This window comes from Antechinus flavipes, chromosome 4 (assembly GCF_016432865.1).
Source record: "Antechinus flavipes isolate AdamAnt ecotype Samford, QLD, Australia chromosome 4, AdamAnt_v2, whole genome shotgun sequence".
Lineage (NCBI taxonomy): Eukaryota > Metazoa > Chordata > Mammalia > Dasyuromorphia > Dasyuridae > Antechinus > Antechinus flavipes.
In genome coordinates this window covers 192984336-193006115 of record NC_067401.1, presented here as the reverse complement: position 1 = coordinate 193006115, position 21780 = coordinate 192984336, and the positions used below count along the sequence as shown (strand labels likewise).

Here is a 21780-nt window from a genome sequence, read left to right as displayed (position 1 = left end):
CCGCCGCCGCCGCCGCCGCTTGTTGCAAATGCGGATCTGAAACCAGGAGAGAGGAGAGAAGCGCTCAGAGACCGCCGGCCGCGTGCTCAGCCGCCCAGGCCCCCGCGGGGTATTTATGTGTCACATTGGAGGGGGGGGACGAATACAGAAGGGAAGGGGGGAGGGAGGGGAGATAAATATAAATTAAAAAAAAAAATCAAGGCATGAGGCAGGAAGCCGGGTCCGGCCCGTGCATTCCCCCCCATAAATAAACAAAAATAAATTATTTAAAGGGTGGTGGAAGGGAGGAAGAAAAAGGGGGGGGAGAAGAGAAGGGGGGAAAAAAAGAAGGTAGAAAACCGCCCGAGCAGCAGCCGCGAACTCACGCCCTCTTGGAGTGGCGCCAGCTCCAGAAATAGCCCCGGCTCACACTCCCAATTAGAGAAGCGCAGCCCCGGCTCAGGAGAGCTTAAAAAGAGAGACCGGGGGCAAGGGGGGGGGAGTTTTTTGGGGGCGGCCCCCGGGGCTGGCCCGCGCTGAGGCTGTGTCACTGCATGGGGGCGGGGCCATGCAAATGAGCTGGGGGATTTAAAAAGGCGGCCTCGGGCTATCGTGCTAGGTGGGCGCGGGTGGGGGTGGGGTGAGGGTGGAGTGGCTAAGTGTGGGCCTGAGGGATCAGGTTTCAGAGCGGGAGGGGGGACGCGGGTGAAGAGCATGGTGAGTTTCTTAGTACCTGTCTCCACGTGGTCCTGGGGTTGGGGGCTGAAGGCGCGTGGTCGAGTGTGGGGTCTGGAGGTGGAAGTGCGTTACTACGCACTGTTCGAAGAAGCCCTGGGGTTGTGGTTCTTGGGGAGGGACGCACATGCCCGATTGGATAGTCTCTTTCCTTTTCCCCTCCCCTTTTCCCCTCCCCCTCCCTGTTTGCCTTGGTGAAACTAGGGGTCTCTTTTCTTGTTTGTTAGGGGCAGTTGTGAGCTGGAGAGGCCGGGGAGTTAATAGTGTAAAGGGCGCCAGGATTGCAACCAGGAGGTCTTCTCTGCCTTTTTATCGACTGTAAGATCTAGAGGAAGTCTAACGTAATCTCTGTGGGACCCAGTTTCCTCATGCGTGAAAACAGGGACTTAGCCTAAATCATCTCCAGGGTCCCTTCTAGCTTTATTCTAGGAAAAAATCCAAAACAAACCCCAGTTCCTGCCGTGGAGGTGGAAGGAGTTGGGTGGGGCGATCCCAAGTATGTGGGTGGGGGGTGTACAAGTCAGTACACACATTTAGTCCCAGTGCCCCTCGTGTAAGTAGGTGCTTTCTCTGTGCTAGGGCTAAACACTGATACACCTGTTAGCTTGGCCCTAAGAAGAAAAAAAAAACCAATTTATAGTTTTTCTCTTTATAAAGTACTCCACTTCCCTAAACTAAGTTAGATTGTCTAGGGGCTTTACTCCTTATCTACTTGTGAAAGGGTAGACCAAAGTTTGGCTGATTGTGAAATACAAGACGGTTTGAATTAAAACGTGTGTGAAATCAAACTGTAATTTATTAATGGACGCTAATGGCTTATAATCAAGGCACAGCCTGTTAGACGAATAATTACCCTGCTTGGCTAAAATATAAAATGGAATGTCCTTTGGGCAGGTGACCTGGCTCTTGTTAAAGTTTTTTTTTCTGGTGTTCCTAGTGCTTGTCTTGGAGTGAAAGGGGCAGACTTGGAGGGGAGAGATCTTGACTTCCATTTGTCCCAAACTTTCTAGCCCCAGAATTCCTGAAGGAGTCCTCACACTACCTTCTGTGATGAAGGGTATAGCAATGCGGAGCTCGGTGACACACTCAACTGTGACTCATATGTTTCTTTTCTTTATTTCTTCCTTCCCGTGTCATTCATTCTCTGGCCCTTTCCCTTCAGGGAAAAAAAAAAGTTCTAAGGAAGAAACCCCTAAACTTAGAATGATAGTAAAGAGCCAGTCCTGGAATTGGAGCCTTAGTTTTTTCTCCTGCCTTGATCTGAAAAAAATATTTTTTAAAGATGCAGATAGGGGAGGCACAGTACAGTTGGCTGTAACTTTGGCTTGCATGGAGATGGGCTTTTAGGAAGGAGATGGAATTAGGGGCAATCTTAGAAGGGAGAAGGAAAGTTTGGATTATTTCTCCAAGCGTCAGGACCAGGAGATAGGGTAGTAAAGAGAACTATTCCCAAATGGAGAAGGTTTTGGGAAAATGAGGAGATTAAGATTGGAGCATGTAATCTGGACCATTTATTGATGTAAGGGAGCAATGGCCCAAATCAAATATTAATGGATTTTTAAAAACTCAATCCTTTCCCTCCCTCCCACCAGGGAAAAAAAAGGGGGGTGGAAGAGCATTTTTATTCAGGTGACATAAAGTCACATCATTAAACCCCCAAAAGGAAATTGAAGGCATAGAAGGAAGTCGAAAAAAAGGAGGGAGATTGGGGGGAGAGACCAGGGTGAAGGACCAGGCAGCAGTAGGGAGTTACAGTCCCGTCACTAGAACTAGTTTTTCAGAGACTGGGAAGTGAGTATTGAGAGCTGATTATATATGACCCTCAGAGCGCTTTTAATAGAAACTGCTGGAGTTTCCCCTTTCTTTTCCCCTCCCTGGCCTCCCTCCCCCCTCCAGTCATTGACCAGAGCTGCAATGTTGCATTCCCCAAAGTCCTGATTTGGGAGCCATCTTGTTGTACCCTAAGGATCCATCTGTCCTTGAAGAATGTGCTTAGGGCTTCCCCAGTTTCTTCTGGGAATGGTTGGAAATAGAAGTGGGGGTGGAAAGGGCTTGTCTGGCCAAGTGCTATTTTAGGTTTTCTCAACACACACACACACACACACACACACACACACACACACACACACACACCCCTCCCCCTTAAAAGTGTTTTAACTGCTGGAAGTATGCATCTCCCTGGCTTCCTGTGTGGCCTGGAAAGGGGGAGGGGCTTCTCTGTTACACAGGCAACCTGATGTATGGAAAAGAAACCTGGGTTCTCCTGGTTCTATCATGAACTCACTAAGTAATCTTAGAGGAATGAGTGACTTACCTTCCCTGGGCCTCAATTCCCTATTCTATTAAAAGGGGAGAATGGGTTATTAGATTATTTCTAGGGTCAATTTCATCCCTGACATTCTGGAAGTGTTAAGAATCCTGTGCACTTTAACTCCAGATCCTTTTCCCATCCCTTCCCAGATTTCCTGAATTCATTCATTTCTTCCCCCAATGTTGACTTGTTTTACTGTGTACTTAGCCCTGTAACCAGGTATTTTGAAGGACTATAAGAAGATACTCAGCCCTCAAGGTCCCTATAATGAATCTAGCACCAAGACACAGTGTGATTAAAAGAAAATTAGGTAGCAGGAGGAGAGATGCTATAAGACATTGAGTAGGAAGAGTGTCTTAGTGCTGAATTAATTTGGAGCCGGAAGGCAACTTACCTTTGTCATTTTGGGCACTTAATTTACCTCTCTGAGCCTCCATTTTCCAATCTATAAAATGACAGGGTTGAATTGGGTAATCTCCAAGATGAGTAACCATCTCCAAGTCTATGATCCCTTAATCTGAATTTTAGTCCCAGTTCTGCTATTGTGTTAGTGGTATGTACTTAAAGCAAGTTATTTCCCCTTGTTTTTGGTACTTCATTTGCCAATCTGTAAAATGAAAAGTTTGGACTAGAAGAACTCTTAAATTGCTTCTAGCTCTAAATTCAGTGAGCCTTCTTGTCAAAGTAGATCAAATACTTCAGATTATTAAGAAGGGGAAAGATTATTTTTGTAGATTGGTGTGAGCTGATTCACAGATAAGGTAAGTCTTGGAGGATGAGTAGTACCTAGCTCATAATAACAAAGCTAACATTTGTAGAATGTCTTAAGATTTGCAAAGTGCTTTACAAATATTTCATTTTATCCTTATAATAACTTTGGGAGGTAGGTACTATTATTATCTCTATTAGCAGGATGAGAAAACTGACAGTGATACCTTGCACAGATTCACCATGTTTTGATGGTTTTGATCTCAAAGCTTCCTAATTCCAAGCATATAGATATTTAGTAGTAAGTACAAAAGTATGTAGCATTTCCCCTGTCAGATGAGGGAGAGGAGTAGTGAGGTGCTTATTTTGGTTGGGATACAATCATATGTAGTCATTATGATTTTACCTTGTCATTTTTTATTTTAGTTATGTAATTTTCTGCTATCTTTCAAAAAATCCAGTTAGCTGAATATAATAAGATAAAAAGTAACAGGAATAAATACAAAGCCTTATACATGTGTTTGAGAAATGGTCTTTACCAAGATGGTAGTAGAAGGAGCAGTTAGAAAGCAATCTGAAAAAGATAAATGGGGATTTTAATGACTTGTATATTCAATATAAGTTAATAAAGTGATTTAAAAAAAAATTCATCTCCTCCTACATTGAGAGACCTAGCTTCCAGCAATAAGAAGATGGTTCCTCTGTAGATGCTTTGATCAAACTTTATATGTAATGTGTCTTTAAATTCTGGAAACTATCACATTTTAAGGACATTGATTTCTAGAAAATTCCAGAAAAAGACAGCTAGACTGTTAACAGCTTTAAGTCCTTATCATTTAGAAGGTTGGTGAGTTTATAGAAGAGGAAATTAAAAGAACTTGGGCATATGAGAGCTGGCTACATGTTGAGAATACTAATTAAAGCAAAAACAGTCTCTGTCCTTAAAGGAAATCATTTTTGCTGTTGTTGTTGTTGTTTTAGTTTTTTTTAATTGTATTTAATTTCTGATTACATGTAAAGAAAAATTATAGCATGCATTTAAAAATTTTGAGTTCCCTATCTCCTTCACTTTCCTCCTTCCTAAGATAATAAGTAATTTGATATAGGCTATATATGTGCAATCATGCAAACATTTCCATTTTAGTCATGTTGTGAATGAAGAAACAGACAACTCTCCCCCCCAAAAAATTAAGTAAAAATAATATACTTTGATCTGCATTCAGACTCCCATCAGTTCTTTCTCTGGATGTGCATAGCACTTTTCCTCATGAGACCTTTAAAATTGTGTTGGATCATTATATTGCTGGACATAGCTAAGTCAGTCATAGTTGATCATAGAGTGTTGCTATTATTGTGAACAATATTCTCTTGGTTCTGCTACTTTGCATCAGTTCATGTAAATTTTTCCAGGTTTTTCTGAGGGCATTCTGCTTATTTCTTATAGCAGGAAGTTACATTCTAATGGGAAAGGTAATATATAAAGTTTTGTACATACCAGACATATACAGTATAAATTGGAGTTATCTCTCATAGCAAGTGGGATTTGAACAGCTGAGTTTCAAGGAAACCAGGGAATTGAAGACCCAGAAGAAGAAGAGGGATATCTCTCTGTGGATCATAGAGAACAGAATAAAGAAAATTAGGAAGGTGGTAAAGGGCCAGATTGCAAAAAGGCCAAACGGAATCTGGAAGTTATAGAATTATTGGAGTTTATTGAATAGGGAAATGGCAAGTTCAGATCTGCATTTGAGGAAGATCACTTTGATAGATGAGAGGAGAATGGACCATAGTAGGGATAGATTTGAGGCAGGACAACTGACCAGGAGACTTTCAATAGTCCAGGTGTCATGTGAAGTGGAGAGACTGCATCAGTGTGGGGGTAGTGTTAGAGGAGAGAAAGAAACATAGATGAGAGATATTTCAAAGATGGAAATGACAAGATTTTGGGAAGAACTACAAATCAACAGTAGAAGTTTCAAAGAGGCAAATTTAGGATTGATTTCAGGAGAATATTACTTTAACAGCTATCCAAAAACAAAATCTGGTTCTTTGGTAAATGGTGAGTTCCTTCTGCATTCCTATCCTATTGACTTCCAAACCTGGTCTCCTCAATGTCCTCTGCCTAGTCCTCCCTTTTCACTTTTTTAAAATTTTAATTATAGCTTTCTATATACAAAACATGCATGGGTAATTTTTCAACATTGACCCTTGCAAAAACTTCTGTTTCAACTTTTCCCCTCCTCTCCATTCCCTCCCCTAGTTGGCAGGTAGTCCCATATATGTTAAATACAAAATATGTATACATATTTATACAGTTATATTGCTGCACAAGAAAATCAGATTTAGAAAGAAGGTAAAAATAACCTGGGAAGAAAAACAAAAATGCAAGCAAACAGTAACAGAAAGAGTGGAAATGTTATGTTGTGATCCATACTCATTTCCCAGTGTTCTTTCTCTGGGGGTAGCTGGCTCTGTTCATTACAGATCAATTAGAACTGATTTGAATCCTCTCATTGTTGAAGAGAGCCACTTCCATCAGAATTGATCATCATGATGTAGTATTGTTGTTGAAGTGTATAATGATCTCCTGGTCCTGCTCATTTCACTCATCATCAGTTCATGTAAGTCTCTCCAGGCCTTTCTGAAATCATCCTGTTGGTCATTTCTTACAGAACAACAATATTCCATATCATTCATTTATTCAGCCATTCTCCAATTGGTGGGCATCCCTTCAATTTCCAATTTCTAGCCACTATACTCCCTTTTCACTTCTTGCTCAGGGAACAAGCATCAAATGAAATCAACAATAAGCAAATTCCTGTGATTTCTCCAAACAAAACACCTTTCATTGGCCATAACCTTTAATAGAGTACAGACTCTGTGAAGTATTAGTTAAGAGAATTACTTAAGAGGAGATCTTCCTGAGACAGGAAGATCTGCATTCAAGTCTTCCTTTGGAGAAAAATACACACAATATATACATGTAAATATGCACACACACATACACTATTGTATGACCCTGAACAATTCACTTAACTCACTGCTTTCAGCATCCCTCTTAAGATTATACATTGTAGAGAGGTGCCTAGCTTGAGTGGTAGAGGGAATTTCCTCACCTGAAAGTTCTCGACAGTCAATGAAATCACAGGGTCAGTCTCTAAACTTACCACAGTGTGAATTCCATTTTCCACCTCTGGCCTAGTGGCTGTCTTATCCTGGAGATGCCTCCACCCCCTCTTCTCACAGATGAATATGAATGAAAAGAAAAGGTCTGGGAAAGTGGGAAGAGTAGAGGGGGAAATTGGAGAGTGGGGATGAGTGGGGAGCAGTTGGAGGAGATATACTCTCCCTATCACTTCCTTGGTGACAAAGCAATTGGAGACCTTCTTCTAAAAAGCCTTTTAGAGGCTCTGAGCTGGGGCCTGCTGGCTTGATGTAGTCTGAGGAACCCTGAGTTGGGAGTCAAGAGACTGGATTCAACTCCTGCCTTTGTCTCTTAATTTGCTATGTGACCCATGAACCTGAATTTCTTCCACTATAAAACCGATTCTTAAGGACTTTAGGGCTGAGAATCTGAGTTCACATCACTCAATAACCTGTATGAAACTTTGTCAATTAGTATCTTTTTAGCTTCTTTTTCTAATTTTTTTTTCCTGAGGCAATTGGTGTTAAATGACTTGCCAAGGGCCACACAGTTAGGAAGTATTAAGTGTCTGAGACCAGATTTGAACTCTAGTCCTCCTGACTTCAGGGCCGGTGCTCTATCTACTATACCACCTAACTGCCCCTCTTTTTACCTTCTTTAAAACAAAATATGTTTAGTTAATGCTGTTTGTGTCTATATCACATTTCCTACCTCTCTCCTGATTCAGATATTGAACCCTCTCTTGGAGGAAGGAACAATTAAACAATGGCTATATAAACCTTATCTGACAAAGTACATCATAAATAGTAGTCTCCCGCCCCTTTGCAGTGAGGGAGGAGGTTAGGTTTTATTATCTTTGCTGGTTTTCCCATTACTCAGTTCAACTTCCTTTCTAGTGAGTTTTTTTTCATATATATTGGTAAACTCAGTCCATATATTGTTCTCTTGGCTCTGCCTATTTCACTAAGTTATTGGTTTATGCAAATCTTCTCAGGTTTCTCTGAATTCCTTATATTTGATCATTTCTTGATGGACAAGCCTTTTACATTTGTATGCTGTAGCCATTCTCTGATAGTTAGGCACCCACTTTGTTCCTATTTCTTTGTAACCATAAAGAAAGTTTCTATGAATATTTTGTTCTATTGGACCTTTGTTTTGAGTCTTTAGCTTCTGGGAGTTAGGGAAGGGAAAGGGAGAGGAATTGCTGTTTATGTCTTGCTTCCAATCAAAGACCTCCTCAGATACCCTCAGCTGCTAGTGCCCTCCCCTATCTCCAATTGCCTTGTATTTATTTATTTTATACATGCTTATCTTTGTACTAAAGGCAATAGGTAGAGAGCCAGCCTTGCAGATAAAGGAAGTTGGATTCTAGTCTCACTTCTGACATTGATTGGCTTTGGACCTAGAACAGCTTTAAAAGACTAAATACCAACTTGAAGAGAAGGTGCCAAACAGCACTTGTGAGAGGAGTTCCCTATTTCACTTAAATCACAGGTCCATTTCCTGTTCCTGAATATGTACTTGTTTGATAGTTAAGTTTTTTGAAGGCAGGGACTGTTCCATCTTTTTGTCTTTATATGAAATAGTCAAGTCCTTTTCCCAGGACCTAGCTCAATGCCTGGCACACAGAACAATTAAAATGCTAATTTTAATTTTTAAAAATTAAAATGTCAATTGTTAATTGGTTATCTCTGTACCTGGACCATAAGCTCCTTGAAGACAGAGTGAGACTCAACCTTATAGTTTGTCGTCTTCCTGGCACCTAGTATAGGACTGGGCCCTTTGTCAAAGCTGACTAAATACTTGTTGAGTGAGTAAATAAATAAATGATTTCTTGGTTTTTTTGAATATTGTACAGATGTGTCAGAGGGTTGGAACATGGGGTTCTGTGTATGCCCATCCTGCTGACTAAGTTTTTATGTCCTGTTCAGGCTGTCTTTTCCCCAGATGTGGGCTATGAAACTTCTCTCTTATTTCTTGGTATTATTAGGACAGACTTGATATTCAGAAGAGTGAATGAATGAACAACTCAAAAGCATTTATTAAGCTTTTACTATATGCCAACCACTGGAAGTACAAATTAAAAATGCAAGATAACCCTTGCCCTCAAATAATTTATATATAAATAGGAGAAGACAACAACTATAGGGGATGTTTCATGATAATGATGAAAAAAGATATTTTTGCTTGGAAAGAAGAGAAAAAGATCTTATCTTTCCTGCTTTCAAGCATGGATTTTTCCCAGTCTTTCAGACAAACGGGAGAGCAACTTAAATGCATTGGAAAAGAGGTCTGAATTTGGAATCTTGGAACCTGAGTTCCAATTCCATCTCTGCCATTCATTACTTGTATGACCTAAGACAATTCACTTCACTTTCATTCGGTTCAATTACCCCATTTGAAAAATTATGGGTTTGACTTTGCATGATCTTTAAAGTCTCTTTAGGTGTTAAATCTATTATTTTTAAATTAGCTAGTAGAGACAACAGCCCATGATAGGACTATAGCACTCCAAAGAGGGGTCCAGATTAGCTCTTGAGACAGTAAGCAAAGCCTTTTGGGCCTCAGTTTCTTTATATAGTTGAATTGGAAGAGTGTGTTGGAGTTAGTTCCAACCAAATCCTAGCTCGAGAGTGTTAGTTAAATTTTCATCATGAGCTATTTATCTCTCAGAATGAACAAAACTGCAAATCAGAGCCTGATTTATTGTTTCGTGGATTGTCTAGGTCTGTTTGTTCTTCATTTTCAAAGAGGATCAACGACATCAGAGGGGATGTCTTGACATATGGGTTAATTGGATTTAAGGAAGGCAGAGCTGCACAAAGTCATCATTCTCTTTTCTAGAGTCAGTGGAAGTCCATTGGCAAAACAAAAGTCAAGGTATCTGTGGATGACATTTTTAGAAGTCTGACCAAGTGCTAATGTTCCACAGAACCTGCTTCAGCTGCCTTCATGGTGTTCTCATCCTCCTGTCTCACTGTGGGAGACCTTCACTTGCATGTAGTCATCCCCTAACTCACCAGTGGGTTTGAGGACTGTTGATTGCAGTCAACTTGGCTTAGTCTTTTTTGAGACAGTTTACTAGAGTGTGGCTACTGTACATGCTATTCTTAGAGCCATGGGTGAGAATTAGATGAGCAATGGATACCAAAGGTAAATGAGCAGCCCTGTAGAGGGCTCTCAGCAAGCTCTCACAGTGGAGGTGCTGGTCCTCCCTGAACAATCCATACACCCCAATTTTAGAAAGTGTTATTATTATATGCTAAACTTTAAAGTATGTCATTTGCATTTTTTTTTGCCTTGAAAAGAATAAAAAGGTAATGTATTATCATTACTAGACTGACATGACTAGCCTTTTTAGCTGTTGGAAACTTCTCATTCTGACTGCAAATTTGTAAATTGGAGGGATGTTAGATTGGGATGGAGGAAATGATTAGAGATCACTCAATAATGGGGGAGAGCAGAAAGGGAGAAAAGTTTGGAACACAAAGTTTTGTAAAGATGAATGTTGAAAACTATCTTTGCATGTATTTGGAAAAAAAAAATGCTATTATTTTAAAAATAAAAATTAAAAACAAGATCACACCATGGAATGGATAGTGATGTGCTGTTCATCTCAAGTCCAAGAAAAGTAAAAAGTAGGGTTTGAGGGAATGGGGTAGGGTAAGGGAAAGAGGTTCACATAAAATTTTGGACCACTATCCTAATTAGGTAGAAGAATCCAGAAATCCTAGAGTCATAGGAATTGGAACTGAAAGGAAAATGAGTCCTCTTTTATAGGTGAGAAAACTGAGGCATGGGAAATTGATTTTTCTCAGGATGGCACCTATTAGACAGTGGAGTTGGGAATCAAGCCCATGTCCTATAAATATATTGCTTTGTCTCTGTCCTGTCTTTTCTCCAGATAGGGCAGGTATACTGAAGACAGTTCAGGCAGCGACACTGGGCTATAGGAGAGGGAAGAGAGACTCATTTTTGTATGTGTGGGAGAGTGACAGACATACTTTGATGCCTTTTAGTGATACCGCTTAGCCACTGGGCAGTGCCAGGTGGGGCTTCCCTGGGCTGCTGGCAGCATATATTTCTAGGTCACTATACAGGGTACCCTGCCAAATCCTAGGCCCTGCCCACAACTGGGCCCCCGAAGCCAAGTACCTCCTCTCTCTACTCTTCCAAGTTCCTCCTCCTGGGTAGGTTGGTTCTAGTTTACACCCTTCTCACTAAGTCCTCAAGTTCCATAATGATCTCAATTTGGCCCACTGACTTGGGGGTGAAGAACATCTGTATGTTACAATAACAATACTACAACTAAGGTACCTTTATTGTCCCATCTAGTTCTTCACCCTGTCTTTAATAACACAGAAAAGCAGAATCCCTAGGAGAGAAATCTGCTTGTTTATTTAGTCTCTTCGGGTGATCCCTGGAGGTATTCAGAATGGATAAATGAGGAGAAGGGAGGATGTGTTTTGGGGGCATTTCTTCCTTACTCCATGGTATATTGTTTTGATTTAGTCACAATTTAGTTGAGAAGCAGGATCAATAACCCTTTATCTTAGTTTTGGTACTAGCTCAAACCTGGGAAATACTCAAATTCAATTTAAAAATTTAAAATTTAAATTTAAATTTAAACATTCAGTAAAAACAAAATAAACATTTAAGCACCCACTCTGTGTTGCCTTAACACCTTCTATTTATATTTATTTTCTGGAGCCAATTGGAGTTAAGTGACTTGCCTAGGGTCACACAGCTATGAAGTGTTAATTGTCTGAGAGCAGATTTGAACTCAGGTCCTCCTGACTTCAGGGTTGGTGCTGTATTCACTGCTCCACCTAGCTGCCCTGACACCTTTTATTAGACTCTGAAGGAAAAAATATAAATTTTACCAAAAACAAACCATTAGCAAGCTCAGGGAACTTACTTTTTACTTTATTTTAGCTTTTCATTTTCAAAATACATGCATAGTTTTCAACATTCACCCTCGTAAAACCTTGTGTTCCAATTTTTTCTCCCTCCCTTCTTTCCACCCCCTCCTTCTATCAATAAGTAATCGAATATTTGTTAAACATGTTCAGTTCTTCTAAATATATTTCCATAATTGTCATGCTATACAAGAAAAATCAGATCAAAAAAATGATAAAGGAAACAAAAAGCAAGCAAACAACAACAAAAAAGTGAAAATGCTATGTTGTGATACACACTCAGTTCCCACAGGCCTCTCACTGGTTGTAGATCATTCTCTTTATCATTGGATACTGGCCTGAATTCACCTCATTGTTGAAAAGAGCCATATCCATCAGAATTAATCATCACATAATCTTGTTATTGCTGTGTACAATGTTTCCTTGGTTCTACTCGCTTTACTTAGCATCAGTTTATATAAGTCTCTTCAGGTTTTTCTGAAACCATTCTGCTGATCAATTCTTATAGAACAATAATATTCCATAATGTTTATACTCTCCAACTGATTGAACATCTATTCAGTTTCCAGTTCCTTGCTACTAACAAAAAGAACTGCTACAAACATTTTTGCACATGTAGATCCCTTTCCCTCCTTTATGATCTCTTTGGGATACAGACCCAATAGTAACACTGCTGAATTAAACGGTATACACAGTTTGATAGCTCTTTGGGCATAGTTCCATATTGCTCTCCAGAAAGGTTGGACCAGGAACTTACATTTTAGGGGAATAATGACATATGCCCCTGCAAATTTTCCTTAAAAAGTATTTAAACCATCCTTGAAACTTGAGAGGAAACTGAAAACTGAGGTTCCTGACATCACTTCTTGGTCATCCGAATAGAAAATAGAGTTCCAGGCATTCTTTGATATTTGGCTGGCAAGACCACTTGGGCAATTTTGTGCTCAGATGAATCAACTCATGTTGTCCTCTTGAATTATCTTGGTTAAGTTTCCTTTTCTGACAATTAAATAGATTCCTTTTATTAACTGTGGTGTATCTTATTTCATTATAGTTTAATTAGTCCTCTTTCTTAGAGTGCATCTTTCTTTTTCTTCCATGCTCGTTTTTCTTGGTTTCAGTATGATTTAAACTGTCAGACAAATAGCCTGAGTTAGGTCCCATCCAGAACAACATACACAGATAAGTATAACATACACTATTACATGAATACACTGATTCATATAGCCCAAGGGAGTTACTGCTAAGAAGAAAGCCCTCATATTAATAAAAATATTTATGGCAGCACCATTTGTGGTAGCAAAGACCTGAAGACAAAGTAGATGCCCATTGATTGACGAAGAGCTAAACAATTTGTGGTATATGATCATAATGGAATATTGTAATTTAAACATGACAAACAGAGAAGCATTAAAAGTCCTACATGAATTGATTCAAAGCTAATAAAACAGTATGTGAAATGACAATAACAGTGTAAATGGAAAGAACAACCCATTATAAACCTATCAAAAGGTAACACTGAAGAATTATAAAAAACAAGTATGATCCTGAGGAAGAGATAAGACTTTCTGAACCCATCTCTTTGCAGGAGTGATAGATCCCTGGGTGTGTAATACTGCATGTGTTTTTCAAGGTTTTTTCATGTATCAATTAATTATGCTGAATTTTTTCCTTGTTCTTGTCTTTTAAAAAATTGTGTTTTGTTTTTTTGTGATATGGACCTGGGAGAAAGGACTGGGGGGAAGATACTGAGAGAAATTTTGGCAATGTAAAAACAAAAGATGATAATGATAAAAATTTATTTAAAAATAAATATTGTAGAAATGAATAAATGATATTTATGTTCTATGTCAGGACGTCTTAAAGATTTTCCACTTGTGACCCCTTTTTACTTGAGATGTTTTTAGGTGACCCAGGTACCTAGATATATAAAAAAGGTATGTAATGCAAACATTTACTATAATAAATTGTAAGTTTTTGACATCCTCCTCCATTCAGTTATTCAATCTCATATGGATTTGTGGACCAAAGTTTAAGAACTATTGATCTATGTGATCTTGTCAAATCACTTCAACTCTCAGTACCTTAATTTTCCCCATCTATAAAAAGAAGGGGTTGGATTAGATGGTTTTAGCAGTTCTTTCCAGTTCCATATCTTCACAAACTCATAGAGATGCTATTTGAAGTTTATGAGGTTCTAAGAGTATCACCCCTTCTCTGCCCACAGGGAAAGAAGAACCTATCATGAGCCTTAGCTGACTGGTTTCATGGTCATGACTATATATCTCCTAGTTTGGGAACCAAGGGCTGTCAAGTGAGGCAATTCCAAATGGTAAGTCTGACCTAAAAGGGAGTGGGAAAGCAATGGGAATATAGCTGATACCATCAGCTTGCCCTCTTATCTGCTTGATTTCTGTGTCCAGGATAGTGATGGTTCCCCCAAAAAAGACTGCAAAACGAATTCTGTGGTCCTGACATAAAAAGGTGGCTGATTGCCTGCTCTTCCCTTTTAATCATCACTTCACCTGAATTGGGAGTCATGGGAGGAGCACATGCTAGTGATTGGTGGAAAGCCTCCAACAGAATTTTCAATAGAAAATAGAAAGTTTCTCCCATGAGAAACATTAACTTTGTATCCTGGCATGCAGGATTCATTCTTTCTCCTTCCTCTCACTTCCCTCTAGGATTTGTGGATTGGAGTTTTCAGCACTGCTGTTGGAAGCCTAACAGGTATGGCTAAGTGGGAGCCACCTCTGAATTTGAATTGCTGGACTTTTAGGAAGTAGACTAGATCAGTCTGAACTGGTGGTGGCTACAACTGCTGCTCCTGTGGCCTGAGACTTGGGAAAAGACTCTCAGAAGTAAGACTGCAGAAGTGATTAAGGTAGTAAATATCCTAGGTTAGGTAAAAAGTATCTTAGGTTAGGGGTCTGAGCACGCAGGTCCAAATCCTGGTTCCAGCATCTTACTTTTTAAGTGAATCTGAAAAAATCACCTTGTAAGCCTCAGTTTCCTCACCTTTAGACTAACGTTGTATCCAGTTCTAAATCTGTGATCTGGAGTAAGGACACATTTTCTGCAACTGGCAGTTTTTGACAAACCCCAAAACTAATAAACAAGTAGGGGAAGGCTGATCGTGATGTAGTGTGTGACTTGCAAGTAGAGTCCTGGATGTATTTCTCTCCCTTTATTTTTCTTCCATGAGAGTTTTGAATAAAAATTTTGGATACTTGTGATTTGGGAATTCTTCTGACTATAACTAAGGATCTAGAAGTTGGGGGAGGAAACTGGGGGAAGGTTTGGGAAATTACCAGAGATGGATTATTCATATGAGACCATTTCACCTATTTCCATTTTTGCTGTGCCCAGTAAAATACATGTTCACAATATGTTAAGTCTTTGAGTCCTGTGAATGTGGAAAATCATAGCCAGAAAGAGATGAAGTGGGACTTTATAACTACTTACAGATCATATATTTTAGATATTTTAAATAATATTCTTGTTTGATCTACAAGATTAAATTCTGAACTGAGGCAGCATGCCACACTAGCCATGGGCTAGTTTCCAGTTTGGGGGAGAAAGGGAGGGAAATAATTGAGACATCTGTAAGCCAAATATCATCTAGTGAACATACAGGGTGCTCAGCCTCTCCTGCACGTGTGCCAGGGAGATCTGGGGCGGCTATTGGGCTAGTGTCTTAAGGTGAACATCACCTTGTAGACAACTCAGATATTGTACTCCCTGATTGGGTAATGAATACACTGCCTTTCTTTTAGGCACATGATTGTTGTAAGGATTAGATGAAGAAACATGAATATGGATCAAAACTAGGTCTGAAGGGCTCTGTCAATAAGTGACATCTGGGATGGGTTATTGAGGTAAGCAATAAATTGAGTTTCAGAAGCGGTTTTCTTTCAATTTTCCAGACTCAAATGATCTGGGCTTGTTTTTTAATACCCAGGACTGAATCACCATCTTCACTATCCAGCTTCCTCTGAATTCCCTTTGGATCAGAGTTTCTTAGCCTTTGTGTGTCCCGAGCCTCTTTTGGCAGTCTGGGGAAACCCTATAAAACCCTTCTTCCTTTTTTTTTTTTTTTTTTTTTTTAAATTACAACTTTTTATTTACAAAACATATTCATGGGTAATTTTTCCAACATTGACCCTTCCAAAACCTTTTGTTCTAAATTTTCTCCTCCTTCTCCTCACCTCCTCCCCTAGCTGGCAGGTAGTCTAATACATGTTAAATGTTAAAATACATGTAAAACCCTTCTTAGAATAATGTTTTTAAATGCCTAAAATAAAATGCCCAAAATTACAAAGAAAATCATTTATATTGAAACTATCAATTAAAAACAAAAGATCAAGATAAGAGGCCCTGTTTTAGATAAAAAGATGCTATTTCATAGCCCTTTATTATTTACCAGAGTCAAATTTGACACATTACTTACTTGGTTTGGGGGAATAGGAAGGGAAAAGGGATGGAAAGGGGATCTGGGGAAAAGTAGGCATTTGGGTTAAAGCCTGAACTGATACAGAAACAGTTTACTCTTTCCAGTGGTAGAGTGGGGGAAAAGAGAGATAACCTGATCATGAGTAGAGGAAGTAAAAGAAGGTGCTTCTCTACCAACAAGGATAATGTTCTTTTTCCTCTTCTTTCTGAGACAACTGGGCAAGATGTCCTACCCAGATCTTGGAGGATTTGAATGCTACTTCATAACAAGCACTAATGTTGACTCTTGTGGATACAAATCAGAACTTTGGTTTTATATAGAGAGGCTAGTCTAAAGGTTCTGGGGGAAGTTTTAGACAAGATGAAGCAGAATGGATAAGAATTTAACAGAAGTAAGGAGAGGGCTTTCTAAAGAAGAATAATGTTGTGAATATAGGCAAGAATATGAAAAGGCTTGGGCTGTCTTCAGAGGCATTATACATGGCTTGCTGAAGCCCCCAGATTAAAATGTAATTTGGGAAACATTTAACAAAATATATATGTGTATTTTGCTTTTCAATTTGACTCTTTTGGAATTTTCTTGGCAGAAGTACTGGAGTGATTTGCCATTTCCTTCTCCAATTCATTTGACAGACGAGGAAACTGAGGCACACGGGGTAAAGTGATTTCCCCAAGGCCACACAGTTAATGAGTGTCAGAGACCAGATTTGAAGTTAAGAAGAGAAGTCCTGGGTACCAGAGTTTTAATGTACTGTTTAATGGCCTTTTTCCCATTTGAGTTTGACATCACTGGTCCAATTTATCTTTATTATAGAGTATATAGAGCTAATTCTCTCAGAATAAAGTGATACAACATGATTTTTGTGGAAATGTTTTGCTTAACTTCACATGTGCCTTCTTAATGGGGTATGGGGGTAAGGAGGAAGGGAGAGAATTTGGAACTCAAAGTTATAAAAACAAGTGTAAAAATTTATTTTGCATGTAACTGGGAAAAATAAAAATATTACATACTAAAAAAAGAATAAAAGTGAAACCAAATTTTGGTAAACCTTAAATGCCAGCCTAAGGGATTTGAACTTTGTTCACAGAAGGTAAAAAGGCCATTAAAGGTTTTTGAATAGAGGAATGACGCGCCCAAATTCATGCATTAGGGGGAAAATATGCAAGATGATTGGAGAGGAAAGGGGAGATTTGTTAGGGGGCCATGGCAACAATTTAGTTGGATGGTAATGTGGAATTGTATTAAGGCAGTGACAGTGGAAAGAGAGGAGAACATGGTTGGAGAGTTATTGGGGAGATAGAGGCATGTAACATTTTGGAAACTATATGGCTGTGAGAGGCGAAGGAAAAGAAAGAGTCAAGAATAACCCCAGCACCATAGTAGGATGGACAAAGACAGTCAAATGAAGAGATTCAAGGATAGGGTAAAAGAGTATACACTGTGTTTTAGACATGTTAAGAAAAGTTGAATTTTTTCCACACTAGAGATCTATTTAGTAGAGATACAGTGTGAAAGAACCAGAGAAAAGATGAGAAGATGTGGGTATCTGGACCCAAAGTGGCAGATGGATCTAGGCAAGTGGAGAGGACTCATTTCTTACACAATGAAAATTTGTTAAGTATTTAAGAACAATGCACTTTAGACACACGGGGAAATAAAAAACTTAGATTACATATGATCTTGTCTTCACAGAAGTTCTAATCTCATCTCTCTAGTAAATGGGTTAAAATATACATCATGAGGGACTCACAAGAAATCTTTTGGTTCAGAACATTTAACAATAAACAATGTGACAATAAAACAGAATTATAATACACAGGAATGCCTTAATGTTGTTCAGTCATTTTAGTTGGGTTGAGTTTCCCTGACCCTATTTGGGTTTTTTGGCAAAGACACCAGAGTGGTTTGCCATTTCTCTTTCCAGCTCAATTTACAAATGAGGAAACTGAGGCAAACAGGGTTAAGTGACTTGCCCAGGGTCACACATCATTAAATGTATATTTACTAAAGTATCTGAGAGTGGATTTGAACTTAAATCTTCCTGACTTCATTTCCGGGCCTCTATCTGCTATGCCACCTAGCTGGCCAAATAATTTTTATATAGTATTCTTGGAAGGTGGGTGCTGTTATTATACCCATTTTACAGATGAGGAAATCAAGGTAAATTGAGTAAATATCAGGCTGGATTTGAATTCCTTTTTTGTTTGTTTCTTTTTAACAAATTTTAAAATGTTGATATTTATTTAACAGCTTTTAATAATACAAAAAGTCAGCATTTATATGACATTCATCATGTGCCAGATATTTTTTTAAAATTTTGAATAGTAGCTTTTTATTTTCAAAATATACATGGAGTTTTTTTAACATTTACCCTTGAAAAACCTGTATTCCAAATTTTTCCCTCCCTTCCTCCACCCTCTCTCCTAGACAGCAAACAATCCAATATATGTTAAAACATGTACAATTCTTCTTTACATAATTACACAATTATCACACTGCACAAGAAAAATCAGATTAAAAAGGAAAAAAAGTGAAACGCTCATCTTCTTGACTCCAGACTTTATCTATTGCACCACCTAGCTGCCTTTGTGAAGAATGTATTCGTCCTCTCCCCTTTTATCTTTTCCCAGATAATTGGCCCAGCTTCATCTTTGAAGGGGGACTGAGTGTAGAGTTAAGAGGACCTGGGTTCAAATCTCAATTTCACTAGGGGTGACTTGGGCAAGTTAGGGCCCCTGCAGCCCTCTATAAAATTCTGGGGTTGGCCTGATTGAGCTCGACTTCATCTCTGGTCTGCAGGATTGTAAGCATCCTTCCGAGGTAGGCATAAGTGATAGCATCCCCATGGCAGGGTCACGACTGGTGGATGTGCCGCTACTAAGTGACAGGGTTAGGGTTAGAGACCTTTCTCCTTAGCAGCCCCTGCCTTTGCACCTACGGCGCCTCCAGCCATAGCTATCTCACAAATCCAGATGAGTGGGAGAGAGAGTGAGGATGGGGCTGTGTAATCCGTTTGTCCAAGCAGCACAAACTGCCCTATGCTCATGAGGCATCAGTGATATCTTTTGGTATGAGAGTCAGCATTGGGATGGGGGACAGAGGGAGGGGAAAAGTGAATTTCAGGTGTGTGTGTGTGTGTATGTGTGTTGTGACACACAGAGATCGGGCGAGCCTGGGAGCTCGGTGTTCCGTGTCCAATGCATGTGGATGAATTTCAGTCTTGTTTGTGTGCATCCCTGCATACATGTTTTTGTGACCATGTCTGTGCATATCTGGGTGGGAGGCCAGGGTGGGGAGGGGAGATAAGCATCTGTCTGGCTTTCCAGGCTCAGGGTCACTGTGTCAAAGGGGCATTTCTGACACTTTCTCTGCCTGTGATCCCAGCTCTGAAAGCCCCTACTGCAGGGACTTCCCTTCCAGCCTGACTCACGATGCCTCATGCCTCTGACTCAGGCCTGGGCTTCCAGCCAGTTCCCTCCTTCCCTCTCCCCTCCCCTTCTGTTCACCCGGGTCTGCCACAAACCAGCTAAATGAACAGGGAATTACACAGAGAGAGATAGGGAGATGGGGAAAGACTAAGACTGAGGAACAGAGAGATATCTGAGTGAAGGTCAGAAATAGATAAAGAATAGATTAAGAAACTGAGGGACACAGAGATGAAGAAAGCGAGACACAAAGATGTGGAGACAAGGAGAAATGAAGAATCGGGGACAAAGAGACGAGACATCGAGGAACAGAACTTAGGAGGAGAAAAAAAGGACAGAGAAATGTAGCGCCTAGGGGACCCAGAGGGAGAAGCTGAGACCAAATGACCAAGAGATAACGGAGCTATAATCGCATAAAAAAATTGGGGGGATGGATGAGTGACACAGGAGGGGCCATTGGTACAAAACATAACACACTCTGGAGGGCAGTCAATTCAAAGAGGTTCAACTCAGCCTCCTGGAGATTACGGGGAAAGGGGAACTTCTTAGGAGGAATAGCCAGCGATGGGTCCATTTCTGACAGTGATCTCTAATGGCTAGCAGCAGTGGAGGTCCTTGAGATGAGGTATGGGGACAATTACTAATTGTCAGGAAGAAAAGATACTATCTCCCATGTCATCCTGAGGCAAGACACCCTTTGTCTGTGAGATGGAAAGGCTAAAGATGAGAGCAGAAATGCTGAGGGATGAAGGAAAGATCTCAGTGATGGAAAGACTGAAGGATAAAGAAAAGAAAAGGCTAGAAAAAAGAAATGGAAAGAAATAGTGATAGAAAAAGATAAAAAAAAGGTAGAAAAATAGAAAGTAGAAACAGATGGAGACAGATCTAAAGAAATCAAATAAAAAATAGAAACGGGTAGAATGAAGATTAAGGAATGGAGAAAATCTGTAAGCAAAAAGAAAAAGGACTGATCTAGGAAAGAGAATAGCCGTGATACCTCTAGGGTAGGGACCTGGATTGGGAACAGAGGGATGCATTGAAGAGTGGAGCAACCCTGGGAAGGAAAGGAGAGGTTGGAGGAAGAACATGAGCATCCAGATTCCTAGCCAAGGTTTCACCATCAGCACTCAGAGCCCTCAGGGCCTGGAGCTGATTTTTGCCCTGCCTTAGTCATGATAAGGAAAGGAAGTTATGGAGCGGCACATTCAGGAGCAGAGCATGGAAGAATCTAACACAGAATCCTAACCTAGCCCCCTCCTACTTTTCCAGGCTCCGTGTACTTTACTTTCCAACAATTGTTCTCTTCAATTCAGGGAGACATTCCCTCTCATCTTTGGGCATTTCTCTCTGGCTGTCCCCCATGCCCGAAAGAATTTCCTTCCTCCATTTAGACTAGTGACCTCCCTGACCTCCTCTAAGTACCAGTTGAAATTTCACCACCTCCAGGAATCCTTCCCTAACTCTTCTTAATCCCAGCATCTTTCTTCCATTGATTATTTCCTATGATCCTGTATATAGCTTGCTTTTTATGGATTTATCTGCATGTTGTCTCTCCTATTAGACTGTAAGCTCCTTGAGAGCAGGGACTGTATTTTGCCTCTTTTTGTATCTGTAGTGCCAGGTACACAGTAGGCAGCTAACAAATGTTGATTAATTGACCTTGGACAAATCATTTGCATTGAAAAAGGAAATTTCCTCATCAGACATTCCCCTTTTCTCTATCAATATAATCGTGTCTGTTTCTCCTTCCCTCTTATTCCTATAGATTTGATTCCATTTCTGGATAGGTCCATTTTATTTCCCAAAGGTACTGTGTAGGACTCCTTTCCTTTCTATCTCCATTAGGTTGCTTACTTTCCAAGGTGACACAGAACAGTCAGTCCCTCCATTGTGTGAGATGAGGGGTTACAGAAAGGCCAAACTCCTTTTACGGCTTAGCCTGGAATTCATGGCTTCTTAGATGTATAGAATGTCAGAGTCAGAAGGCACCTTAGAGATCATCTAGCCCAATCTCCCCCACCCCCACCCCCACCCCCGTTTTTTTTTTATTTTTAAAAATCAATTTTTATTATAAACTTAACAAAGGTAAAACATCAAACATAACT

General features: G+C 39.9%; 1 long non-coding RNA gene across 1 annotated transcript; it reads left to right on the top strand.

The window, feature by feature from the left end:
* Positions 1 to 15: 15 nt before the first annotated feature.
* Positions 16 to 17107, top strand: LOC127561156 (uncharacterized). The gene is made up of 5 exons (XR_007953468.1): positions 16 to 109; positions 14025 to 14129; positions 14482 to 14527; positions 15574 to 15675; positions 16837 to 17107. It is a non-coding gene; the product is annotated as an uncharacterized LOC127561156 (long non-coding RNA).
* The last annotated feature ends 4673 nt before the right edge of the window (positions 17108 to 21780 follow it).